This window comes from Bufo bufo, chromosome 1, assembly GCF_905171765.1.
Source record: "Bufo bufo chromosome 1, aBufBuf1.1, whole genome shotgun sequence".
In the NCBI taxonomy this organism is placed as follows: domain Eukaryota; kingdom Metazoa; phylum Chordata; class Amphibia; order Anura; family Bufonidae; genus Bufo; species Bufo bufo.
This window is the reverse complement of record NC_053389.1, coordinates 347,635,755-347,663,474: the sequence shown is the minus strand read 5'-3', so window position 1 is coordinate 347,663,474 and position 27,720 is coordinate 347,635,755.

The window sequence follows — 27,720 nt, the reverse complement described above, 5'->3', positions numbered from 1 at the left end:
CAGTACCCCTCCCTCTACGGGTGGACTCCGGACACTCAGAGCCCACCTTCTCAGGATGAGACCTATGGAAATCCCTGATGAGACGAGTGGCCTTAATGTCCGCCACTGGGACCCACATCCTCTCCTCAGGACCATAACCCTCCCAATGAACGAGGTACTGAAGAGAACCGCGGATAATGCGAGAATCCACAATCCTAGAGACTTGAAATTCAAGATTGCCATCAACAAAAATCGGAGGAGGAGGCAAAGAGGAGGGTACAGTTGGTTTGGACATAAGGTTTTAATAGGGACCTGTGAAAAACATTATGGATCTTCCAAGTCTGAGGAAGATCAAGACGGAAGGCAACAGGATTGATGACGGACAAGATCTTGTAAGGCCCAATAAACTTAGGACCCAACTTCCAGGAGAGAACCTTCAGTTTGATATTCTTTGTAGACAACCACACCAGATCACCCACATTCAGGTCCGGACCAGGCACACGTCTCTTATCCGCCACACGCTTATATCTCTCACTCATCCTCTTCAGATTACCCTGAATCTTTTGCCAAATAAATAACAAAGACGAGGAAAATCTCTCCTCATCAGGTAAACCAGAAGACCCCTTTCCAGAGAATGTCCCAAACTGCGGATGAAACCCATATGCACCAAAAAATGGTGACTTATCAGAGGACTCCTGGCCACTGTTATTTAAAGCAAACTCAGCAAGGGACAAAAAAGAATACCAATCCTGCTGATTCTCTGCCACAAAACAGCACAGATATGTCTCCAGATTCTGATTGATGCGTTCGGTCTGACCATTCGACTGCGGGTGAAAAGCAGAAGAGAACGACAACCGAACCCCCAAGAGAGAACAGAAGGCCTTCCAGAATCTGGAAACAAACTGAGTGCCCCTATCAGTAACGATGTCGGAAGGAATGCCATGCAATTTAACAATGTGATCAACAAACGCTTGCGCCAGCGTCTTAGCATTGGGTAACCCAGGAAAGGGAATGAAATGCGCCATTTTGCTAAAACGGTCCACTACCACCAGAATCACAGTCTTCCTCGAGGAATGATGGCAGGTCCGTAATGAAGTCCATGGACAGATGCGTCCAAGGACGGGAAGGAATGGGTAACGCGAGGAGAGAACCCGATGGCCGTGAATAAGGGACCTTGGCACGAGCGCAGGTCTTGCAGGCTGCCACAAAACCCTCAACCGTCTTGCGAAGAGCCGGCCAACAGAATCTCAGAGCAATGAGATCCACTGTGGCTCTACTCCCCGGGTGCCCAGCAAGGACAGTATCGTGGTGCTCCTTAAAAAAACCTTGTGTCGTAAAGCGAGAGGCACAAACAACCTCCCAGGAGGACAAAGATCAGGAGCCTCTTCCTGGGCTGCCTGAACCTCTGCCTCCAAATCAGGATAAAGAGCAGAGACAACCACCCCTTCAGCCAAAATGGGACCCGGGTCTTCAAAGTTCCCCCCTCCCGGAAAACAACGTGACAGGGCATCCGCCTTCACATTTTTAACCCCAGGGCGGAACGTAACAACAAAATTAAACCTAGAGAAGAACAAAGACCATCTGGCCTGTCTCGGGTTCAGACGCTTGGCCAATTCCAAGTAGGCCAGATTCTTATGGTCGGTAAACACAGTAATAGGGTGTCTGGCTCCCTCTAACCAATGGCGCCATTCCTCAAAAGCTAATTTGATGGCCAACAACTCCCTATCTCCCACATCGTAATTTCTCTCTGCAGAGGAGAGTTTCCTTGAGAAAAAGGCACACGGTCGCCATTTGGCAGGAGAGGGACCCTGAGATAAGACCGCACCCACACCCACCTCAGAAGCATCATCCTCAACAATAAAAGGTAGAGATACATCAGGTTGTACCAAAATGGGAGCGGAAGAAAAACTCTGTTTAATACTAGAAAAGGCTTTAAGCGCATCTACTGACCACGAGGAAAAATCCACCCCCTTTTTAGTCATATCAGTGAGCGGCTTAACAGAGGAATAATTCAAAATGAACTTTCTGTAATAATTGGCAAAACCCAATAACCGCATCAGCGCCTTCTGATTCTCAGGAAGCTCCCAATCAAGCACAGCACGGACCTTCTCAGGGTCCATCCGAAAACCAGAAGCGGAGAGAAGAAAACCAAGAAATTCAATCTCCGGAACCGCAAACACACATTTTTCCAGTTTAGCGTACAATTTATTCTCCCGCAGAATCAGCAAGACCTGACATAGGTGGTCCCGATGAGTCTTGAAATCAGGAGAAAAAATCTAAATGTCATCTAGATACACCAGTACAAATTTCCCCATTAAATTATAAAAAATGCTGTTCACAAAATGTTGGAAGACGGCCAAAGCATTCATCAAACCAAAGGGCATAACCAAATTCTCGAAATGACCCTCAGGGGTATTGAAGGCCGTCTTCCATTCGTCCCCTTCCCTGACCCTGACTAGGTTGTATGCCCCTCTTAAATCCAACTTAGAAAAAGCTTTAGCCCCAACAATCTGGTTAAACAGGTCCGGGATAAGAGGAAGCGGATATGGGTCATGAATCGTGATACGGTTCAGCTCCCTGAAATCCAGACAAGGTCTTAAAGAAGCATCTTTTTTCTTAACAAAAAAAAACAGCGGCAACAGGTGACTTCGAGGGTCGGATGTGTCCCTTTCTCAGGCTCTCAGAGATATAAGTACGCATAGCGACTTTTTCAGGTTGGGAGAGATTGTATAATCGTGATTTTGGCAGCTTGGCGCCTGGGATGAGATTAATAGGGCAGTCGTACTCCCTGTGAGGGGGCAACTCCTGGACACCACTATCGGAAAACACATCAGAAAATTCAGAGAGAAAAGATGGCACAGTCTTAGTCGAAACCTCTGAAAGAGACGCCGTGAGGCAATTCTCTCTGCAAAACTCACTCCAACCATTAATTTGCCTTGCTTGCCAATCAATGGTGGGGTTATGTTTAGTGAGCCAGGGTAGCCCCAACACTAGAGGAGTAGGTAATCCGCTTAAGACGAAACATGACATATCCTCAACATGAGCGTCACCCACAGTCAAACGGATATTGTGATCTATGCCCTTTAACGATCTTTGAGAAAGTGGAGTGGAATCGATAACAAAAACAGGTATATCCTTTTCCAAAGTGCACACCTGGAAACCATGCGTTGTTGCAAATTGATTATCAATAAAAGTTGACAGCTGCTCCACTATCTACAAAAATCTCACAAACAATGTTGCTGTCTAGCGCCACCCTGGCAGGTAGGAGAAAACGGGAACTACAAGCAAATTGCAAACCTTCAATTTCCGCATCAACCTTGCCAAAAGTAGCAAATGGAAAGTTTTTAGAGGGTTTTTCTTTTTTTTTTTATTACCCTCAGAAAACTCCATGAATCTCCTAGAGGGGCAAACATTAGCTAAATGATTTATACCCCCACAACAGAAACAAACCCTCCTCTGAGAGCTGAATCCTCTACTATCAGAGGCAAGCAAACCCAGCTGCATGGCCTCCTCCTCAGAGGGGATTGAGACAGACTGAGAGCCCTGCGCACTGATTGAGACAGTCCCACTGTCCTTGGGCTGAATATGACAGGAAAGAGTAGTCTCCTCTCTCTCTCTAAGACGCCTGTCAATACGAACAGCTAGAGACATGGCAGACTCTAACGACGCTGGTCTCTCATGAAAAGCAAATGCATCTTTCAATCTTTCCGAAAGACCATGGCCTAATTGACTTCGGAGTGCAGCATCATTCCAACCAGTATCCGCTGCCCATCTCTGAAATTCAGAACAATATATCTCTGCGGACTGTTTACCCTGCCATAAAACACGCAGTTTAGATTCAGCCAGAGCAATATGATCTGGGTCATCATATATCTGCCCCAGGGCTACAAAAAATTCATCCACCGATCGGAGGGGCCGTGCCCCCACCGGCAGCGAAAATGCTTCCTTCCCGACAATCTGCTGCTGCTCGGTGCATGTAAATCCACCTTTAATCCACCTTACAGAGAAGCCATCACCATAGAGTGGTTAGTACCATGGTTAAGCCCCATATTTTTTATATTGTAAGCAGAACAACCCATTTATATGAGGGGACTTGCTGCCAACAAATGATAAATTTACATGCACGCAAAAACATTTCTAAGGCTACTTTCACACTTGCGTTGTTCTTTTCCGATATTGAGATCCGTCATAGGGTCTCAATACCGGGAAAAAATGCATCCGTTTGGTCCTAATGCATTCTGAATGGAAATAGATCCGTTCAGTATGCATTAGGATGTCTTCTGTTCCATTGCTGTTATGTTTTTTGACCGGACAAAATACTGCAGTTTACTGTGGTATTTTGTCCAGTCAAAATTCCGGAACACTACCGCACTTGCCGGATCCGGCAGTTCCTATGTATAAGTACATAGCAGCTGCTGGTAGTACAGTATAAGTACATAGAAGATGTTAGGATTTGCTAGGAGTAGTAGTCACAGCTACTACAATTACTATGTACGTATACTACCAGCAGTTCCCATGTATAAGTACATAGCAACTTTTGGTAATATAAGTACATAGGAGCTGTTAGGAGTTTAGTAGCTGTGACTACTCCTAGCATCTCCTATGTACTTATATTACCAACAGCTGCTATGTACTTATACATAAGAACTGCTGGTACTATAAGTACATAAGAAATGCTGGGAGTTGTAGTAGCTGTAACAAGAATATAACAACTACAGCTCCTACCTACAAGAATATTAGTGTTGAGCGCGAATATCCGTTTTGCGAATTTTTATTGCGAATATCGTAACTTCGAGAATTCGCGAACAATTAGAATATTTGCCTCTATATTCGTTAAAACGAAATTTCGTTTCCTTTTAAGCTAATAACACAATAGAAATATAATTGATTAGTCCCAATGCATTTAGAACAACTCACATATTTATAAATTCCACACAAGCTGTAAGCAAAAGCAGCTAACTAACAGTAGTTTGGATGAGCCAGCTAACCATTACACGAACAGAATTTTTTTTGCGCATTTAATGTTAGCGAATTTTCGCATAAAATATAAGAAAGTCAAAACCATATGAGTAACTGAACGCTTCTGACATGTCAAGTGAATTCTCGGCACGGTTGCTAGCCTTTGCGAAAAAAAACGTCTTTACAACATGCGATCCGCACACAAGCTTTAAGCATTAGCAATAAGCATAGTAATACTTGACTGATGAAATGACTCGAAATTTTTATAAAAAAATGCTATATACGAAAATCAAGAATATAGCACTATATTCGAAAAATACGGAATGCCGTATTTTTCGAATATAGTGCTATATTCTTGATTTTCGTATATAGTAATATTTTCGAAAAATTTCGAGTCATTTCATCAGTCAAGGACAAGTATATGCTGCTTATTGCTATGCTAATGCATATATATTATATGCGAAAATATTAATTGCGTAAAAAAATTCTGTTCGTGTAATGGTTAGATGGCTCTTCACAACTTGGAAAGAGCCATCTAACCATTACACGAACAGAATTTTTTTTACGCATTTAATATTTTCGCATATAATATATATGCAATCAATGCATTAGCAGCATAGCAATAAGCATATACTTGACTCATGAAATAACTCGTAAATTTACGAAAATAGTGCTATATACGAAAATCCAGAATATGCCACTATATTTGAAAAATGCGGAATTCCGTAGTTTTCGAATATAGTGCTATATTCTAGATTTTCTTATATAGCACTATTTTCGAAAAATTTCGAGTCATTCCATCAGTCAAGTATTACTATGCTTATTGCTAATGCTTAAAGCTTGTGTGCGGATCGCATGTTCTAAAGACTTTTTTTTTTTCGCAAAGGCTAGGTTATGTTCCATGACTAGCAACCGTGCTGAGAATTCACTTGACAATCATGTCAAAAGCGTTCAGTTACTCATTTAATTTTAACTTTCTTATATTACATGCGAAATTTCGCTAACATTAAATGCGCAAAAAAATTCTGTTCGCGTAATGGTTAGTTACCATTACACGAACCGAATTGTTTTACGCATTTAATGTTAGCGAATTTTCGCATATAATATCCCAACCACTGTTAGCTGTTTTTTCCTTACAGCTTGTATGCGATCCGATCTACTCGCATATTGTAAATACGGTTTTTCACCAATCCTAAATTATGTTCCATGACAAGCAATCTAGCCCAGAAGTTACTTGACATGTCCAAAACCGTTCAGGATCCTTACTCATTTAATTGTAACACTTTCAATATATTATATTGTATGCGAAAATCCGCTGCCATAACATTCGCAAAAAAATACTTTTCGTGTTATGTTTTTCCCGCCCGCCTAAACTAGTGTTATTGAGTATTTCACATATAGCCTTTATTGAGAGAATAATGGGCACCTAAATATTACCAGACATCCTATCGTGTACTTACTGATTGACCCTTGAAATACCATTTAATGTAGCCTATTTTACAACGGTTCCTGTAATGCGAAAAAAAGCGGACATTTCAAAAATTCGCATAAATCTATTCCTATAAGGCCATTCGACTATGGATTCTGCTTCTGCGAATTGTATATTATTGCGAATTATTCGTGACTGCCTATTCGCATTTTTTTTTCCTTGTTTTCCATGTGAGGTTATTGTTCACCCCTCCCTATTTTTGCTTATAGCCAATGGGAAGGCATTGTCACAGCTTAGCAACATCCCTAGCAACCAATAGGAAAGTAGTCTACCTCTCACTATATAAATCGAGGCACTCCCCGGTATCCATTTTGTGGGTTTAGTTATTGGAGAGATAGGAGCTGCTTGTTTTGTGCTGTGCTATTCTATTGATCCAGAAATTTTGAATTATTCTATCATTTAGCTAGTTAGTGTTAGGTAGTGATTAGGGAATATCTTTTAGGGTCTGAATTATTAGATAGGTTAGATTAGTTAGTTAAAAGATACAAGATACAGTTAGCTGATAGGTTTTAGTGCAGGGATCTGTGTAGGGCATTAGGTATAGGTAGTTAGGGACTTGAAAAGACCTCTAGATATAGATTAATAGTTTAGGTTAGTGTTTAGGGCTATTTAGAACAGATTTTAGGTTAGGTCAGTTAGGGATTTAGTGTAATTTTCTGTCTGTCCGTCCTTGTTTAAACTTCTGTTTGATTGCGTGTTTCTGTGTTATAGTTAATTTAAAACTTCAGTTTTGTTACATCTGTCTTGTCTTTGCGTCTGATTGTCCGCGTTTTTCTGTTTTATAGTTAGAAAAAATAAAAGTTTAGTTTTGTTTTTCGATTTGTTACATCTGTCTTGTCTTTGCGTCTGATTGTCCGCGTTTTTCTGTTTTATAGTTAGAAAAAAAAAAAAAAAAAAAAGTTTAGTTTTGTGTTTCGATTTGTTACATCTGTCTTGTCTTTGCGTCTGATTGTCCGCGTTTTTCTGTTTTATAGTTAGAAAAAAGAAAAAAAAACAAAAAAAGTTTAGTTTTGTGTTTAGATTTGTTACATCTGTCTTGTCTTTGCGTCTGATTGTCCGCGTTTTTCTGTTTTATAGTTAGAAAAAAGAAAAAAAAACAAAAAAAGTTTAGTTTTGTGTTTAGATTTGTTACATCTGTCTTGTCTTTGCGTCTGATTGTGTGCGTGTTTTCTGTGTTTCTTATTTTTTCATAAATAAATCAAAAAAAAATTATACTTACTCTAAATTAGTCTCGTTTTGAAGTTAGGCGTTTTATTTATTTTCCGTTTATTACTTTAATTTATTTTTATTATTTTTTTTGGTTTACATTACAAGTTAAATCTATTTTGTTTTTTGACACACGTCCCTACCACAATAAACCTTTGGCCCAATCACTTGTACGTAAATTATGAGTGCACCGGGCCGTGCAGGCAGCCGCGGTCGGGCAAATAGAGGAGTCAGTTCCGTTGCTGGACCGCCGACAGCGCGGGGCCGCTCCTCCAGTCATGTACAGGCAGGTGCCAGTGGCAGTGGTGTCCGCCTGATCCGTGATTTTTTTAATTTTAGCAGCCGTCCAAGGGCCATACTTTCCCAGGACGCCGAGACAGTGATGGCTCTGGTGGCTGACTCGAATGACACGGAGTCCTCAGCCCCAGTTCATAGCAGCAGCAGTAGCGGCAGATCTACGCCTCCTGTACTAGCAACCCCCACTCCCACAGAATTGTCCCCGCTCATGTTTGAAGACGAGGACACAGAGCTGGACATTCTGGGGGAGGCTATTCAGGAGGGTGATTTACAGTTCAGCCCTCAAGATGGGCAGTACTTTTTGGAAGGGATGGGTGATAACGAGGAGGAGGGGGCAACGTCAATAAATACGCCTTTGGAATCCCTTCCAACAGGTGCGGGTGGTTTGAGCCACACAACTCCCGCATCTAGTCAGACCCAGGCGCCAGCAAGGGGACAGCGGAGAACAGTCAGGGGCTCCATGTTAGCTGTTCCCCTCAGTCCACCACAGTTTGGCACCGGGTCTGACGTTGAAAATGAGGAGGAGGGTGATGCCGAATGGGTGCCACCTATTTTGTCAAGTACCAGCAGCACTGAAGTAGGTAGGCACCAGAGGGAAACGGTGCGGCAGGTCTCCAGGGAGCCCATTGGCAGGGGCTCTACTGTCGAGAGGATCAGGCAGCAACAGCAGCAGCATGCTCCGCCTGTGCACACTGAGGCCCAACAGGCGCAAGCCAGCACCATGCCATCGGACAGGAGGTTGGTGCGGAAGTCTCCTGTTTGGGCTTTCTTCACCCTGGCAACAGATGATGTTACTGTTGCTGTTTGTAACCTCTGCCATGCCAGGGTGAGGAGAGGGAGGTTAGTTTCTCGGCTGGGTACCACAGCCCTGAACCAGCACATGAGATTGAACCACTGGCGGGAGTGGGAACACAGTAAGAGTGGTAGTAGCAGCAACGCCAGTGTTCAGGGGACAGCAGCTCCTGCCACTGTACAGCAGCTCCCCCTCTATATTGCCACTACTGTTTCCCACCCACCAGCTTCCTCTAGTAGAGGTATTGGTACCGGCAGCCATCCCTCTGCAACCAGTGCACCCTCCTCTATCTCCTCTGCCGTCCGGCGCCAGCCAACAATTGCTGATGCTTTTGAACGTACCGTGCCCTACGCCCCAGGGGATCGACGTGTGCGTTCACTCAATGGGCTCCTGGCAAGGGTTATTGCCCAACATCTGCTTCCGTACAATCTGGTTGACAGCAACCCATTTAGGCAGATGTTGGAGCAGGCCCAACCCAAATGGCGTGTCCCCAGCCGCCATTACTTTGCCAGGACTGGTGTCCCTGCCCTGCACCAGCACCTTGTGCAGAATGTATGCCTGTCGCTGGATCATGCTGTCAGCGACAGGGTGCATCTCACAATGGATGCTTGGACCAGCAGGCATGGGCAGGGTCGCTACCTAAGTTTCACAGCCCATTGGGTTTCCCTCCGAGGCGCCGGGGAGGGAACGGCGGCATCTGAGTTTGTGGTGCCGCCCCGGGGTGTCCATGGGAGAACTACTCCTCTCCCGCAAGCCACTGTCTCCACGGCTGTTGAGCCCCCAAGCAAGCGTCCCCGTAGCTACGCAAGTGTGGGGCACGTCCGCTGCCAGGCCGTGCTCCAGCTTGTTAGCTTGGGGGAACGGAGACACACTGGACCTCATGTTCTGTCCGCACTACAGGCTCAGGTCCAGAAGTGGCTGACACCCCGAAGGCTCCAGGCAGGTATGGTTGTCTGTGACAACGGCAGCAACCTACTCGCCGCCCTTCAGGCTGGCAGTCTTACACACGTGCCCTGCATGGCACATGTCCTCAACCTTGTGGTGCAGAAATTCCTCCGCACTTACCCAGGGTTGAGTGACATTGTGCAAAGGGTACGTAGGATTGCCGGCCACTTCCGCCGATCCCCAACCGCCACCGCGTCCCTGTCCAAACTGCAGCGGGACAACAGCCTGCCCACCCACAGGCTGATTATGGACAGTGTGACGCGGTGGAACTCCACCCTCAACATGCTGGAGAGGTTGTGGGAGCAGCGACGGGCGGTGAGGGAATACCTGCTGGAGCTAGGCACTGCAGGGCCAACACACTCACTCCCCTACATCACTAATGCGGAGTGGGGGCAGATTCAGCAAGTCTGCCACGTGTTGGCCCCATTCGAGCAGGCGACAAAGATGGTTAGCAGGGAGCATGTCGGCCTCAACGATGTGCTCCCATTAGTGTTCCTGCTGGACAGGACACTAGATCGCCTGCTTGAAGCTGGGGAGAGTGCCTTGGTGGAGCATGAAGAGTCAACCATGCTCCACCTGGACCAGGCCCAGGACGAGGAGGAGGATGAATTAGTGGACATCCATGAGTCTGGGCTTGGTCAGGAGGGAGAGCCGGTGCTGGGGGCACCTATAGTCCGGGGGTGGGGCACCTCCGACCGGGAGCAGCAGCATCGGCAGCAGGAGGACCAAGAGGTCATGGTCTCTGGCAGCTCTGAAGAGTCACAGCGGGCTGTGCTCTTCCCCATGGCTGCCCACATGCTGCGATGCCTCAGGAGGGACCCCCGGATCATCAAAATAAAGGAGAGGGATGAGTTTTGGTTGGCCACCCTATTAGACCCTCGCTGCAAGGGGAAACTGGAGGAGTTTCTACCAGCCAGCCGGAGGCAGGCCCGTATTGAAAAGTTGCGGGCCTGTCTGGTCCACCGGCTGGAGGAGGCAAACCCTATGCCTCACGCTCCAGTTCTCCCCGCCCATCTCACCCAGCAGGTGTCTGGAACCACCAGCACCAGCCGAGCAGGTGACCTTGAGGGTGAGATGAGGCTGTTCTACCAGTCTGCGCGACCCAGTACCAGCAGCAGCAGCATGAGTAACCACCAGCGGCTGGCCCGCATGGTGGCAGACTACATGGGGTCCGTTGGTGCTTCCGACAGCATGAGCACCGACGACCCCATGGAGTACTGGGTTGCCAGGCTGGACACCTGCCGCGAGCTCGCTCAGTATGCGCTGGAGATACTTTCTTGCCCCCCCTCCAGCGTACTGTCTGAGCGGACTTTCAGCGCGGCAGGTGGGGTGGTCACCGACAAGAGGACCCGTCTGTCCACTGACTCTGTGGACAGACTAACATTCATAAAAATGAATGAGTCCTGGATCGGCAGTGACTTCTTGGCCCCCGCTGTCGGTTCAGGGCGCTGAAGGGTCCCTTGTTCATCCCTCTCCTTTGCTCTCCCTCCAATACGTTGTTTTTTAATTGTTTTTAATGTAAAATCCATAATTTTATCAATATTTGTTTAATTATTATCATATTAGTTATTTGGGCCTAGCTATATGTGGGCCTCATTCAATACCATTTTCAAAAAACCTATGGTGGATGATGCAACCTGTCCTGACTCCTGATCTATCCTAGTCATCTAGGGGCATTATAACACTCAATCTACTGCTGCAGCTTCATGTTCTGCTGATTTGGGCCTAGCTATATGTGGGCCTCATTCAATACCATTTTCAAAAAACCTATGGTGGATGATGCAACCTGTCCTGACTACTGATCTATCCTAGTCATCTAGGGGCATTATAACACTCAATCGACTACTGCTGCTTCATGTTCTGCTGATTTGGGCCTAGCTATATGTGGGCCTCATTCAATACCATTTTCAAAAAACCTATGGTGGATGATGCAACCTGTCCTGACTCCTGATCTATCCTAGTCATCTAGGGGCATTATAACACTCAATCTACTGCTGCAGCTTCATGTTCTGCTGATTTGGGCCTAGCTATATGTGGGCCTCATTCAATACCATTTTCAAAAAACCTATGGTGGATGATGCAACCTGTCCTGACTCCTGATCTATCCTAGTCATCTAGGGGCATTATAACACTCAATCTACTGCTGCAGCTTCATGTTCTGCTGATTTGGGCCTAGCTATATGTGGGCCTCATTCAATACCATTTTCAAAAAACCTATGGTGGATGATGCAACCTGTCCTGACTACTGATCTATCCTAGTCATCTAGGGGCATTATAACACTCAATCGACTACTGCTGCTTCATGTTCTGCTGATTTGGGCCTAGCTATATGTGGGACTCATTCAATACCATTTTCAAAAAACCTATGGTGGATGATGCAACCTGTCCTGACTCCTGATCTATCCTAGTCATCTAGGGGCATTATAACACTCAATCTACTGCTGCTGCTTCATGTTCTGCTTGTGTGGGGCTCATTCAATACCATTTTCAAAAAACCTATGGTGGATGATGCAACCTGTCCTGACTCCTGATCTATCCTAGTCATCTAGGGGCATTATAACACTCAATCTACTGCTGCAGCTTCATGTTCTGCTGATTTGGGCCTAGCTATATGTGGGCCTCATTCAATACCATTTTCAAAAAACCTATGGTGGATGATGCAACCTGTCCTGACTCCTGATCTATCCTAGTCATCTAGGGGCATTATAACACTCAATCTACTGCTGCTGCTTCATGTTCTGCTTGTGTGGGGCTCATTCAATACCATTTTCAAAAAACCTATGGTGGATGATGCAACCTGTCACGACTCCTGATATATCCTAGTCATCTAGGTGGATTAAAACAATGGATCTACTGCTGCTGCTATTGAACATTTTTTGACAATACCCTCATGAAAAAACATATATAATATAGTTTTTATTTTGATATCTAAAAAATGTTCATGCTAAGGAGCTTAAAAATCGTAATCTGGAGCTATGTCAAAATTTTTTGATTTTGAATGATTCAAGATTTAACAGGTTCCCGAGTGATAGGCTCAACCAAAAAAGATGAAGATGAAGTCATTCACCCATTATGACTAGTGTCTACTGTACAAGCCTGTTGGTCCAGTGCTATATTCTGCCTTTGCTAGAGTTGTCCCAGTCTATGTTCATCATTGAGCAACATTATGTTTTTAATGAATCAGTTGAAAAGACTAAATCAACAGATCAACTGACCATGTTAGTAATACATTAATTAATGTTTTCTTCCGTGATGCCATGAACAGTCTAGAATAAGACAATAGCATCATGCATATTGTATCAAATGTGAACTATTTGTTCAGGGAGCATTAAACCTAATTTAAATCCATGTACAAACAAGTTATTTGAGACCTTTAAGACCTTATATATTTTTTTTAAATAACAGTCTACTTAAGCGTTATTTAATTCAATTATTCTGCAGAGTTATGAATCATAACTTTGGAGTCTGCATTTTACTACAGTGTTAACTGTAAAACATGAAGGTTCTTAATCGTGCGTAGGCAACCAGCATGGATCAATTTTTCTACTTTGCACTATAACAAGTCTAGAGTGTAGAATTCTCAAAACTTGTTTTGGATTGTTAATATTCATGCATGTGCTGTGTCACTTATGTATTGTCAATATTTAAAATAAGAAAAAAGTATATCAATAACACAATAAAATAAAAAGTGTTGTTTGGCTTCATTTACAAAATTAAATTATTTAACTTTATTTTATTTTCTTTGGTTTATTTTAAAAAATTGGGTTTGGGGGGCCAATGTTGTGGTTCACGATGTAGCAAGTTGTGGACCGCATGTGGCTTTCCCTTGTCAAAAGGTCTTGTGCAATAAAAATAGTACTCGACTTATTGATGAACCTAATGAAACAATTTTATTTGATTTTATTTAAGTTTATTTTTTCCCTACGGATTAAGGTTCTAACATGGTGGTGTCTGTTGTCCTGGGAGGGGTGGCCGACTTCCGTGTTGACCTATCTACATGGTTGGGTCTGACTGGCGTTAGACTCATCCGTGTGACAATCCGGTTTTGATAATGAAGCCTGAATGACACATGTATATAGGGATATTTACTTTTATCTATTTTTTTAAATATTGACAATAATGTAATGATGATTTGCACATGCTAAATATATATAGACACAGCTTTAAAAAAATTTAATTTAAAAATACGTACTATATAATGTTCCTCAACTGTTGGAGAATTCTTATACTCTGAGTCATGTAAGCACATTTTTTGGTCTGTTTGGCGGAAGCAATGCCAGGACATTTAAATTTTTTTGTAATAAGTGCACTATTACGGATACGTGCTGTTTAGTTTTTACAACATGCCTTTACCATTTTACTTATATCTACTTTTTTTTTTTTTTTTTTGTGGGGTATACACAATTAGTTCGAAATAAGAGATTAACGGTGGATTATAAGGCCTACAACAACCATAAATGCTCATATTATCCAATTGCTTAATAATTATGTGTAGGCAACATACTCAACGATTATCAAGGACTACTGCTATTATAAATATGCGTTGAACTTCTGGGTGGGACAAAAAATGCCAATTTTATATGTACATTCCGGTTGATGTTTGTCAGTGTACTGATGAGTTTGTGTATAGTATAGGGGCCTCACTGTAAACAAATGTTTTGAAATGAATTGCAAAACTTCAATTAATAAAATAAAAACAAACACACAATATATAGATCAACAAATAAAATAATATTTTTTATAATATTTAAATAACAACAAAAAAAAAGTAAAATTGGCCTTAAGGCAAGGCCTTCAGAACATTAATAATGTTGAGTATCTCCCCAACCGCCTTGTTGTGCTGCTCCTCCACGACAGCCATTTGGTGGGAGTACTGCACCCTTAACTGGCGTAATTTGCGGCAGTGCTGCTCCCGGCACTTCCTCAACAGAGAAACATGGTCCCTCTGAAGGACTTGAACCTTCTCCTTGAGGGATTTAATTACTGTTAAAAAGAAAAAAATATATAATTAAATATATATATATATATATATATATATATATAATATATATAGTACATTTTAAATATGTATTTATTTGTTTGACATCTCATTAAATGCAATTTAGTGAATATTGTATAAAGTTGTTCACTATTGACTATTGTAGGTGAAAAAAAATATGAAAAATATATTTTTCATTTTAAACGTCTATATAAAATAAAAAAAAATTTTTTTTTAACCTAACATTAGTCCATGAATAGTCTATGTCATTGAGGTCATAATTTACATATGATATTTGATTTGTATAATTAATTTATATTTATTGGTATAAATGATAGGGTTCTTATTATTATTATACTTTTTATAATCAATAGATTTTTGAATAATATTGCAACGACAAGATTGAAAAGTGTGAAAAAGATAAACAAATTTACGTTAATCTGTACGTCGGGAATAAGCACACCTGTTTTGTTTCTGGAGTTTTGTCTTTAATATTGATTTTTGAACGGGGTTAAAATAGTTAACATAGACATTGGGTGGGACATGTCTCATCCGTACTCCATCCTATGTTCTCATAACGGTGCTGTTAAAAAGGATTTTAAGATAAATTGTGGACAGGCCATCCCAACGCAGAACAATCTAAGAAAGGAACCAGAATGGTGACAGACAGTAGTGTGTTTCGATAGTACTGTCTTTTTACCCTGCTTGTAATGAACTGTAAGTTTGGCACTTTATGTTATCCAATATAACTAAACTAATACATGTGTGTGTGAATAAGTTTAAACAACAAAAGCACATGGTGGCAAACTCAGCCACTGTATATTGTCATTCCTGTATGTACGACGTTATTGCATATGTGTATGCCACTTAAAAGAATCAAGCGTATAGATGTTTTGTGTAATATGGTTCGTGTGGGCTGTAAAGTTCCTAGGCTGGCTGCATGAAAACCGCCAGCATTGATGCAATTGTATGTTGTTATGTGAGGGCACCCAGATAGCTATTTGTATTGTATTTGTGTATTCTGAGCGGCATTCACCTAATGATATGCACTCAGACTTCAGCTATCTTGGAATATGTTAAATGTCTGTGTTGCTGGGAGGGTGTGACATTGTGTTTTTGGGTGGGGATTCCTGTTCTGTTGTTCTCACATGTGTATTGCCGATGTCCCTTTGTCCTGAAAGATAATTGGATTACTCCTCTCCCCTCCAGGCCAGAGAGGATGAAACCATGATGCATTGTGGGGATGTGTTGTGTCTGTGTATCCTAAGTTGCTGCATATCTGTCCTGTGTAGCAGTCTTGCTTCTTGTCCACTAGGGGCGTGTCCACCAGATGGGGAGCTGCATAGGGGGGGTAGCCCTCAATAAAGAGTTCCTGTTTTATTCCTTAATGAAGTCTTGGCTCCTGTTTGGGGGATGGAATAACTACACTCTTGGGGATTGCTATATCACAATACTCCCCTGAGTATAAGCTCTTTTAAGAGCTTGCTCCTGTTTCCAGGCTCCCAGCGGAGACCTTGTGGATCGTGCTACCCCTCCACTACACACATATTTACCCTCCTTGTGTGGGGTGGTGACTACCCCGTCATCATCCTCCTCTTCCTGCTCCTCATCCTCAAAAATGTGGGGGGGCAACTCAGGTAGGGCTGCTGGTCCAGCCTCTTCCTCCACCATTGACTCCCCCTCCTGTGGTGGTGGTGGGTCATTTGATGTCCCTGAGGGTCCTGCCTGCTGCTCCTGCTCCCCCTCAGACGCCGACAGCTCCCAGGAATCCCTGCTGGCAGGCCTGTGTTTTACAGACGGAAGGCGAGCCCCTATAATTACAAATTAATACTTATGTAAAAATAAAAATCACAAATAATAAATGTACCTCACCATTACGTTACTTTTGTTTATTTCATCAACACTCAATAATGTTTGTACCTGGACAGTGCTCGTCACGGATCTTGCGGATTCTGGCCATATGTCTCCGCTTCAGGTCCGACCACTTTTTGCAAATGGCCAAGGCTTCATGTTTGCCCTCATGAACCCTCCTCATCTCCTTCCTCAGCTCCCTTACTATGGCGTGTTTTGATTTGTTAGAGCGTAGTTCATCATAACCTTGCTCTAACAGGCGCTGCGTGATTAAGAAAAGAAGCATTTTATAAAAATTATTTAATAAAACTAAGATTAAGGAACTTTAACATTAGCACAAGTGGAGTACGTCAGGCTATTCTAGGAAGTTGAACAAGCGGTCAGATCCTTCCTGCCGCTAGTTCACTTATGCCCCCAGACAGTGGCGTAGTTAGAAATGACTTGGCCCCACAGCAAAATTTTTTTAATGGGGACAACCTACCTACCACCCACAAATTTTCAAAAAGGCATTACTTTCAAGCCACCCACATAACTGTGGCTAGTAAAGATTGCTCTCTCACACCAGTCCCGGCAGCTGTTCCATCCATTTTATACACTGTCTATACTGTCACTGTATATAATTTTATTGTGTAATACTGTTGAGGGGGCCCTGAAAAAATCTTTTAGACCTCCTCCTCCTGGATCTGCCCCTTCTGGGTCAGGGCCCCCAAGCATGCCCTGTAAATACGCCACAGCGACAAGAATGACGATACGTCAACATTTACTATAATAATGGCGGCCAGGGGTGTAACTATCCGGGAAGCAGGAGAAGCGTCTGCTTTGCGGCCCTGACCCAGAAGAGGCCCATCCCACAAAGGAGGACTAAAAGATTTCGTCATGGCCCCCTCGGTAGTATTACACAATGAAATTATGTAACACAGTGACAGTATAGACAGTTAACAAAACGGATGGAACAGCTGCCGGGCCTGCAGCTACACCACTGGTGTCGAGGGAAACGTTCCAGCAGCAGCAAGTCAGCACACGGCCAGAGGCAGTCTAACTAAAAGCTCTGCATGTTGTAGTTTAATTACACGGAACCGCTCGCCGTGCGCTGCCTTGATGCCGCAGTAACTGACCACCAACATGTCATCATTATCTCAAATACCAAACCAAAAATTATTATTATTTGCGAGTCAAATACTACAATTTAACTTAACGTAACCGTATAAAATCTAATTGTGGTGAAATTGTATGTGTGTGGGGTATAAGCTATTAGATATTGTCCATCTGAGGAGAGATGTACCTGTCTAGTGACGGCATAGTTTGGGGTGTAAAGCTGGTCCGCCTCCACGTGGTGCACCCTGGGTAACGCTAAATGAACCAGCAAATATACTGTATAATGTAAAAAATTACTTCTCCTGACCAACAGGACACTTATTTGAATATTTAGACTAGCCGTCCGCACACTGCGGCCCCCCTGCAAACTGCGGCCCTCCGGCTGTGGCAAAAATAAAACTCACATCATTCCATGACAACCTACAGCTATCATCCTATAGAAGGACATAATGGGACGGGAGTTGTAGTTTTAGAACAACTGGAGGACCGCTGTTTGAATAGACTGTGTGTGTGTGTTTGTGTGTTGGGGGAGGTCAGGGGGGGGGGGGGGGGTTTGAGGGGGGGTTTGGTGGTATGCAGTGTGGGTATATTGTCTGAGGCAGGAAATTAGATGTACAATGTGCATCTGATATATATATTTGTATGCATTGCTATCCATACATAATGACACGTCGGCCACATGTATGTATGAATAGCATATAAATATATAGCAGATGCCAGTGAGATACTGCTTTGATGGCAGACCATTAAAACCATTTATGAGATCAAAAATGCTTAACTATTTATTTTAGTAATATAGATAAAATCACATTATATATAGTATGAGTAGATGTTAATGATTATCTGAAAAATATATTACTTTGGAATGTCAACAATACTTGTTTCAAACTATCATTTATATGTAATCAAAGTATGTACTATCCGAATTTTAATGCCATGCGAAAATAGTTTAAACAAATACATCCGAAAAATTCAATTCAATAAACCTACATAGGAATATTACTAAGATATGCGAAACAAGCGTGTATGCGAACAAATGTTCAATTAGATTATACTTACTATGACGATCAGCTCCTCCTCAGCTTTAGTGAACTTGCTGGCCACCATCGTAAAAACTGAGCGCATAAAGTTTTCAACCGCACAAAACTGACGCAAGTTGAATTCTGGTTGAAAACGGCGCTTACTTCCGGTTTTGAACAAATCACGCGCATGCGCAAAATGATACGAAAATGTCAGTGCCGTTTCAGCTATTTGTATGTTAACGAATATTCGATAAAATTAATGATATATCAGGTTTTAGAATATTCGTATCACTCGAAATCTATGATATATTACAATATCTATAATATTCGTAAAAAACAAAGCGGATATAAGGCATTAGTAGTTTCGAAATCTTTCTATTGAAAATGAATAATATTGCCTAGGCTATATTGCAATAACATTGTGTTCTAGTCTAGTCTGATTTTATATTGCAATATAGAGAATATTCAAAACATTTATTGTATAATTTGAACAGTGAACAGTACACCACTGAACACTAAAGACATTTAGAAATTTGCGAATTCGCATAATATGCGCATATTACGCGTATATAACTATGCGCATATTATGCGCATATTATTAGCTAACGTACGAATATTCGATTTCTGAGGATAGAATACGAATATTCTAACGAATATTCGCGAAATATCGCGAAAACGAATATGGCACCTCAAGCTCATCACTAAAGAATATAACACCACTCCTTCTATGTTCAAGGGACACTGTGACCTGGATTTCACCTACTGAGCTATTAACATCACCACATCAGTCTCCACGATTTACATTAAAATATACTAGTATTACTGCCCTGTGTCTTGTAATTTGTCTATAAAATCGCTTTTATTAATATGCTAATTACCTCACTAAGGAGCCCAAGGGGCTGTCCCTCCGGCCGTTGGAGCCCATCCACGAACATTACTTCGGAGCCCAGCACACCCCATTGCTAATTTATTCACTCCTCTTCCCCGACGTAATATTTGTGCAGAGCCCGTAATTCCGCGCATGCGCCCTGGATGCACGTGTCAGCACCCATGCGGTGTCCTGGCATCGGCCTCACAAAACTCATTGCGCATCCACTAGCTTCACTTGACCCACTACTGCTCCTCAGTCCTCTGCCCGCCCTGCAAGTCGCGCCACTCCACTCTTCCTTTCTGGGTTGAGCAAAGCTGGCGCATGCGCAATGAGTTCTGTGAGGCTGATGCCAGGACACCGCGCGGGCGCTGACATGTGTATCCAGGGTGCATGAGCGAGATAACGGGCGCTGCACAAACATTACGTCGGCAAAGAGGAGTGAATAAATTAGCAGTGGGCGGTGCTGGGCTCCGAAGTAATGGGTGCGGCTGGGCTCCAACGGCCGGAAGGACAGCCCCTTGGGCTCCTTATTGAGGTAATTAGCATATTAATAAAAGCAATTTTATAGACAAATTACAAGACACAGGGCAGTAATACTAGTATATTTTAATGTAAATCGTGGAGACTGATGTGGTGATGTTAATAGCTCAGTAAGTGAAATCCAGGTGACAGTGTCCCTTTCAAGAATATAATGACTATGCTACAGTTCCAACATACAAGAAAATAAGTACTCCTCCTCCTATGTAAAACAATATAACGACTATGGTACAGCTCCTATGTACAAAAATAACTACTACTCCTCTTATGGACACAATATAATGACTTCTCCCATGTCCAAAAATATTATAACGACTCCTCCTATGTACAAGAAGATAACCACTATATACTGCTTATATGTACAACAATATAACTACCAGTCCTCGTATTAATTTTCATTGTTCTTATTTTTTAGAAATCAAAATACAAGCCAACCAAAAAAAAAACTGATTTAATTAAACACATGAAAGTAAGTCAAATTTCAGTAGGTCTGCTTGTCTTGTGTAATGTTCAAATATTAAGATTTGTTCTTTTTTATAGACATATTCTCTTCAAGTAAAGCAGGGAGGCCTCCTCCTCGCCCATTTTGTTATTGTTATAATTAAAGGATTTTTCTCACTTCAGCAAGTGGCATTTATCATCTAGACAAAGTTAATACAAGGCACTTACTAATGTATTGTTATTATCCATATTGCCTCCTTTGCTGGCTGGATTCATTTTTCCATCACATTATACACTGCTCGTTTCCATGGTTACAGACCACTCTGCAATCCATCAGTGGTGGTCGTGCTTGCACACTATAGGAAAAAGCGTCAGCCTCTCTGGTGACCGGGACCATGGGAGCACACATAGGATAGTTGCAGGGTGGTCTGTAACCATGGAAATGAGCAGTGTATAATGCGATGGAAAAATTAATCCAGCCAGCAAAGGAAGCAATATGGATAATCACAATACATTAGTACATTAACTTTCTCTACATGATTACTGAAGTGAGACAACCCCTTTTATCATTGTATTTATTCTCGCAGTCATCATCTGATGAGAAGGTGCGTCCCGGCCAAGAAGAAAGCAGCATAGAAGTTGAAAGTGGGGGTTGAGCTAATACCGAACCCCAGCAGCAAATGGTAGGTGTTTTATCTTTTTTTTTTCCAACATGTATTTTAAGCAGTCATCATCTGATGGGGAGGTGCGTCCCGGCCAAGAAGAAAGCAGCATAGAAGTTGAAAGTGGGGATGGAGCTAATACGGAACCCCAGAAGCAAATGGTAGGTGTTTTATCATTTTTTTTCCAACATGTATTTTATTCTATATTCTCTAATAAATTTTGATTTGATTTTACAGCCATCTTATCCCGTTGCCTTAAAGAGAGGTCCTCAAGCCTCTGCCAGAGTTGGGGAACTTGCGGCGGTCGGGGTCATGTAAGTATATTCAATTAAATCAAGTAATTATATAATGTTGTAAACAGTATTAGAATTTTTTTTATTTATTTTTTTTACGGTTTCCGAGTCTCCCTCAGGATGGATGAGGAGGAAGTCAGCTTCCATATTGACAATGACCTTCTCATCCAGATGGACCTCTGAGAGAGGCAATGGGATCAGTGCCGTAAGTATACAGTCGTGGCCAAAAGTTTTGAGAATGACAGAAATATTAGTTTTCACAAAGTTTGCTGCTAAACTGCTTTTAGATCTTTGTTTCAGTTGTTTCTGTGATGTAGTGAAATATAATTACACGCACTTCATACGTTTCAAAGGCTTTTATCGACAATTACATGACATTTATGCAAAGAGTCAGTATTTGCAGTGTTGGCCCTTCTTTTTCAGGACCTCTGCAATTCGACTGGGCATGCTCTCAATGAACTTCTGTGCCAATTCCTGACTGATAGCAATCCATTCTTTCATAATCACTTCTTGGGGTTTGTCAGAATTAGTGGGTTTTTGTTTGTCCACCCGCCTCTTGAGGATTGACCACAAGTTCTCAATGGGATTAAGATCTGGAGAGTTTCCAGGCCATGGACCCAAAATGTCAACGTTTTGGTCCCCGAGCCACTTAGTTATCACTTTTGCCTTATGGCACAGTGCTCCATCGTGCTGGAAAATGCATTGTTCTTCACCAAACTGTTGTTGGATTGTTGGAAGAAGTTGCTGTTGGAGGGTGTTTTGGTACCATTCTTTATTCATGGCTGTGTTTTTGGGCAAAATTCTGAGTGAGCCCACTCCCTTGGATGAGAAGCAACCCCACACATGAATGGTCTCAAGATGCTTTACTGTTGGCATGACACAGGACTCATGGTAGCGCTCACCTTTTCTTCTCCGGACAAGCCTTTTTCCAGATGCCCCAAACAATCGGAAAGAGGCTTCATCGGAGAATATGACTTTGCCCCAGTCCTCAGCAGTCCATTCACCATACTTTCTGCAGAAGATCAATCTGTCCCTGATGTTTTTTTTGGAGAGAAGTGGCTTCTTTGCTGCCCTTCTTGACACCAGGCCATCTTCCAAAAGTCTTCACCTCACTGTGCGTGCAGATGCGCTCACACCTGCCTGCTGAGCAAGCTCTGCACTGGTGGCACTCCGATCCCGCAGCTGAATCCTCTTTAGGAGACGATCCTGGCGCTTGCTGGACTTTCTTGGATGCCCTGAAGCCTTCTTAACAAGAATTGAACCTCTTTCCTTGAAGTTCTTGATGATCCTATAAATTGTTGATTGAGGTGCAATCTTAGTAGCCACAATATCCTTGCCTGTGAAGCCATTTTTATGCAACGCAATGATGGCTGCACGCATTTCTTTGCAGGTCACCATGGTTTACAATGGAAGAACAATGATTTCAAGCATCACCCTCCTTTTAACATGTCAAGTCTGCCATTTTAACCCAATCAGCCTGACATAATGATCTTCAGCCTTGTGCTCGTCAACATTCTCACCTGAGTTAACAAGACGATTACTGAAATGATCTCAGCAGGTCCTTTAATGACAGCAATGAAATGCAGTGGAAAGGTTTTTTTGGGATTAAGTTCATTTTCATGGCAAAGAAGGACTATGCAATTCATCTGATCACTTTTCATAACATTCTGGAGTATATGCAAATTGCTATTATAAAAACTTAAGCAGCAACTTTTCCAATTTCCAATATTTATGTAATTCTCAAAACTTTTGGCCACGACTGTACAGTATTTCATTTGTCGATTGTATACATGTATTTGAATGCCTCAAAAGTGGTTTTCTGTACAGTTGATGTGAATCACTGCTACTAATAGTTTCACACCAAAACTTATTTTCTTTGTTGCTGTGGCTCCATTAACTCAACAGTAAACCATTTTAGAATCACGAAAAGTATAGTTCAAAGAATTCAAAGAATAAGCCATTTTTTTAATTTATTTTTTTCCTTTTTTTTTTTTCAGGGATGACGATTATGGTTAGGTGGTGGTCCGTTATAAGAAAGATTATGATGAGGAACTTCGGGCCCCGAGTGGTTTGGTTGCAACCTCAAGGTGGGAATATATCATGCCGTCTTGAAGTTCCTAAGAATTACCTTAGAGCTGCGATGGTAAGAGTTTATGTATATACATGTATTGATTCAGAATTTTGCTATCCAATCTATGTGTATGACCCAGACAGACATTTGGCACTCTGTCTTGGACATCCAAATAGTGTTACTGTATTGAGTAAAGATGAGCAAAGTCGTTTTAAAAAAAATAAATTATAATACCGTACATAGATCCTTCTCTGTACATTATTACAATGTATGGGCACCAATGAGACAAGGTTACCATCCATTCTATTGAGAAGGATCTATGTACAGTATTAGAAGGAAATTTTTTGCAATGCAACTTCATATCTAGCATCCGAAGTCGCTTGGCTCATGTCTATTCATGTTCTCCACTGTAATCCAACCCTAACTTTTTTAGGGTTCGTCAAGAGGCTGTCCCTGATGAGCCAGAAACCGTCGGCCTCTCTGGTCTTGGTCAGGCAACTAGTCAGGACTCAGATGTTTTCCTACCTCAACCCCCTGGCGACCCAACGATGGCCCAATTAGCTCCACTATTTGAAGCCATCATGAGTCGCCAGAGGGCAGGTAGGAGTCATCAGGCGGACAATGAGGATCTCACAAGGCTCGTTTATGAGTCCTTGATGGGCTTTACAAATAGGGTTGCCAGGTTGGAGGATAATTTTTGGCATCTACAGGATGGGACGGTGATGACGTCATAAAGGAGTCCGGTGCAACTCTATTTAAACCCTGGTCTGTGTGCTTGAACAGTTCATGCCCAACCAGTTGTTTGAGGCCTGCAGAATGGTGGACTGCGCCTTGTAGCAGGTGCAACACCGCCCCACATCCTTTCCCCCTTCCCACACCTATCCCCAACCCCACACCTATCCCCAATCCCTTTCCTATCCCCCATCCCAGTCCTATTTCCAATCCCAGCCCTATCCCCCATCCCCCTCCCAGCCGCATCCGACATTCCCAGTCCCATCTCCATTTCCATACCCAAACCCCCGAGCAACTTTCTAACCATTTCTCACCTTCTCCTCTTCACTATTTTTCTCCCACATCTTTTACTACTCCCTCTTCACTGGCTCAGGAACCTCCATCTCCTGCCCCATCCTCTACCCTACACACTCCCACTGTTCCACTTGCCGCAATGCACACTTTTTTGTCCACAGTGGCTGAACAACAAGAAGAGAGAGGTGTCACAACTGTCTCATTGTGCTCCACCCCCCACTCTTCCAGTGCCCCCAGGCCTGTCTTCAGGCAATTATAATGTATTTATTTATTTTTATGTTATAATATTTTACTGATGTAAAAAAATATTAAATATTTTATGTGGAAAATAAGTTATTTCATTTATCTACTTGTCTTCATTTCTTTTTGTAATGTGTGTGTAGTCGCACCTCCAGCGTGTAGAGATTATTTAGCCAAGAGAACACTAGTGGGGAGAAGATGGGGCTCACATAATCTCCCTACGCTGGCGGAGCGACACACATATTTGTCGCTCCTCCTGCGAGGGTAGAGTATGTAGACAAGAGCCCACTAGTGGGGAGAAGAGGGGGCTCACATATTCTGCCTACTCTGGAGGAGTGACATAAGTATTTGTTGCTTCTCCAGCATGGGGAGATAATTTAGCCAAGAGCACACCAGTGCTCACATACAGTAAGGTCCATAAATATTGGGACATCGACACAATTCTAACATTTTTGGCTCTATACACCACCACAACGGATTTGAAATGAAACGAATAAGATGTGCTTTAACTGCAGACTGTCAGCTTAAGGGTCCATTCACACGTCCGTTGTTTCTTTCCTGATCTGTTCCGTTTTTTTGCGGAACAGATCTGGACCAGTTCTGTACCTATTCATTTTCAATGGGTCCTGAAAAAAAATCAGACATTGAGCTGTCCGATTTTTTTCATGACCCATTGAAAATTAATGGGTACAGAACTGGTCCAGATCTGTTCCGCAAAAAACGGAACAGATCAGGAAAGAAACAACGGACGTGTGAATGGACCCTTAAATTGGGGGTATTTACATCCAAATCAGGTGAACGGTGTAGGAATTACAACAGTTTGCATATGTGCCTACCACTTGTTAAGGGACCAAAAGTAATGGGACAATTGGCTTCTCAGCTGTTCCAAGGCCAGGTGTGTGTTATTCCCTCATTATCCCAATAACAATGAGCAGATAAAAGGTCCAGAGTTCATTTCAAGTGTGCTATTTGCATTTGGAATCTGTTGCTGTCAACTCTCAAGATGAGATCCAAAGAGCTGTCACTATCACTGAAGCAAGCCATCATTAGGCTGAAAAAAAAAAAAAAAAAAAAAAAAAAACATCAGAGAGATAGCAAAAACATTAGGCGTGACCAAAACAACTGTTTGGAACATTCTTAAAAAGAAGGAATGCACTGGTGAGCTCAGCAACACCAAAAGACTCGGAAAAAACCATGGAAAATAACTGTGGTGGATGACCGAAGAATTCTTTCCCTGGTGAAAAAACACCCTTCGCAACAGTTGGCCAGATCAAGAACACTCTCCAGGAGGTAGGTGTATGTGTGTCAAAGTCAACAATCAAGAGAAGACTTCACCAGAGTGAATACAGAGGGTTCACCACAAGATGTAAACCATTGGTGAGCCTCAAAAACAGGAAGGCCAGATTAGAGTTTGCCAAACGACATCTAAAAAAGCTTTCACATAGAAACAAAGAATGTGTCGGCAGATAAGAACCATTTGGCCCCTCTAGTCTGCCCAATATACTGAATACTATGAATAGCCCTTGAGTCTATCTTATATGAAGGATGGCCTTATGCCTATCCCATGCATGCTTAAACTCCTTCACTGTATTTGCAGCTACCACTTCTGCAGGAAGGCTATTCCATGCATCCACTACTCTCTCAGTAAAGTAATACTTCCTGATATTACTTTTAAACCTTTGACCGTCTAATTTAAAACTCTCTGTCCTCTTGTAGCATTTTTTTTTCTTTTAAATATTCTCTCATCTTTTACCTTGTTGATTCCCTTTATGTATTCAAAAGTTTCTATCATATCCCCTCTGTCTCGTCTTTCTTCCAAGCTATACATGTTAAGGTCCTTTAATCTTTCCTGGTAAGTTTTATCCTGCAATCCATGTACTAGTTTAGTAGCTCTTCTCTGAACTCTCTCCAAAGTATCAATATCCTTCTGGAGATATGGTCTCCAGTACTGCGCACAATACTCCAAATGAGGTCTCACTAGTGCTCTGTAGAGCGGCATAAGCACCTCCCTCTTTCTACTGGTAATGCCTTTCCCTATACACCCAAGCATTCTGCTAGCATTTCCTGCTGCTCTATGACATTGTCTGCCTACCTTTATGTTCTGCTCATTTTGTGCATAATAAATGGATGTAATGTGCTGTAAAGATTATACTGAAATGTTATGTTTGACGTTGCTGCCATCTAGTGGTCAGAGTTAGTTTCTACTTCGCCAGAACTTTACAGGAAGTGTATTGTCAGAGGCAGTAACCTTTAACCTGGAACTGTATTTCCTCCATTTAATCACTGCTCCTGGATGTTGCAGGCTGCATGCAGAGGAGCTCTTGACCTATTCCTGGACTAATGATGGAATTGTCTGTGAGTACTCTTACTGATGGAGTGAGGCTGCTGTATTATATGTAATGTACTGACACATATGTTTTGTTTATGTTTATATTGTAGTTTTACAAAGTTATTCAGAAAAGAGAATACATACAGATCTGATGTCTCACGTTTCTTGACTTCTGAATTATTGTTAAGCTGTCTGACTAGTGTTATACAACAGTTCAATAACGCGAAGCAGAACAGTAAAAAGACAATCCACTTGGCGGTCTGGAATAGCCAGTAAAAAGACAATCCACTTGGCGGTCTGGAATAGTCAGTAAAAAGACAACCCACGTGGCGGTCTGGAATAAACTGAGACGCCATTACTGCAGCATGAGTCTAAGATCAGGAACAAAGTACCAGGCTGATGCCACGCTACCGCCGACACAGCAAGGCAGGGAGAACATTCCCAGTGCCCAGCAAGACGATGCAAAGTCGCATGTCTCCAGAACTTCACGGGCTAGCAAGATGTCCTCAGCAAGTTCCTCAGCAGTTAGAGCTCGTGCCAAGGCAGAAGCTGCCCGCGTCCAGCTACAGTACGCAGAAAAAGAAGCCATGATGATACAGGAGTTAGCAGCAAAGAAAGCTGCCATAACACAAGAGA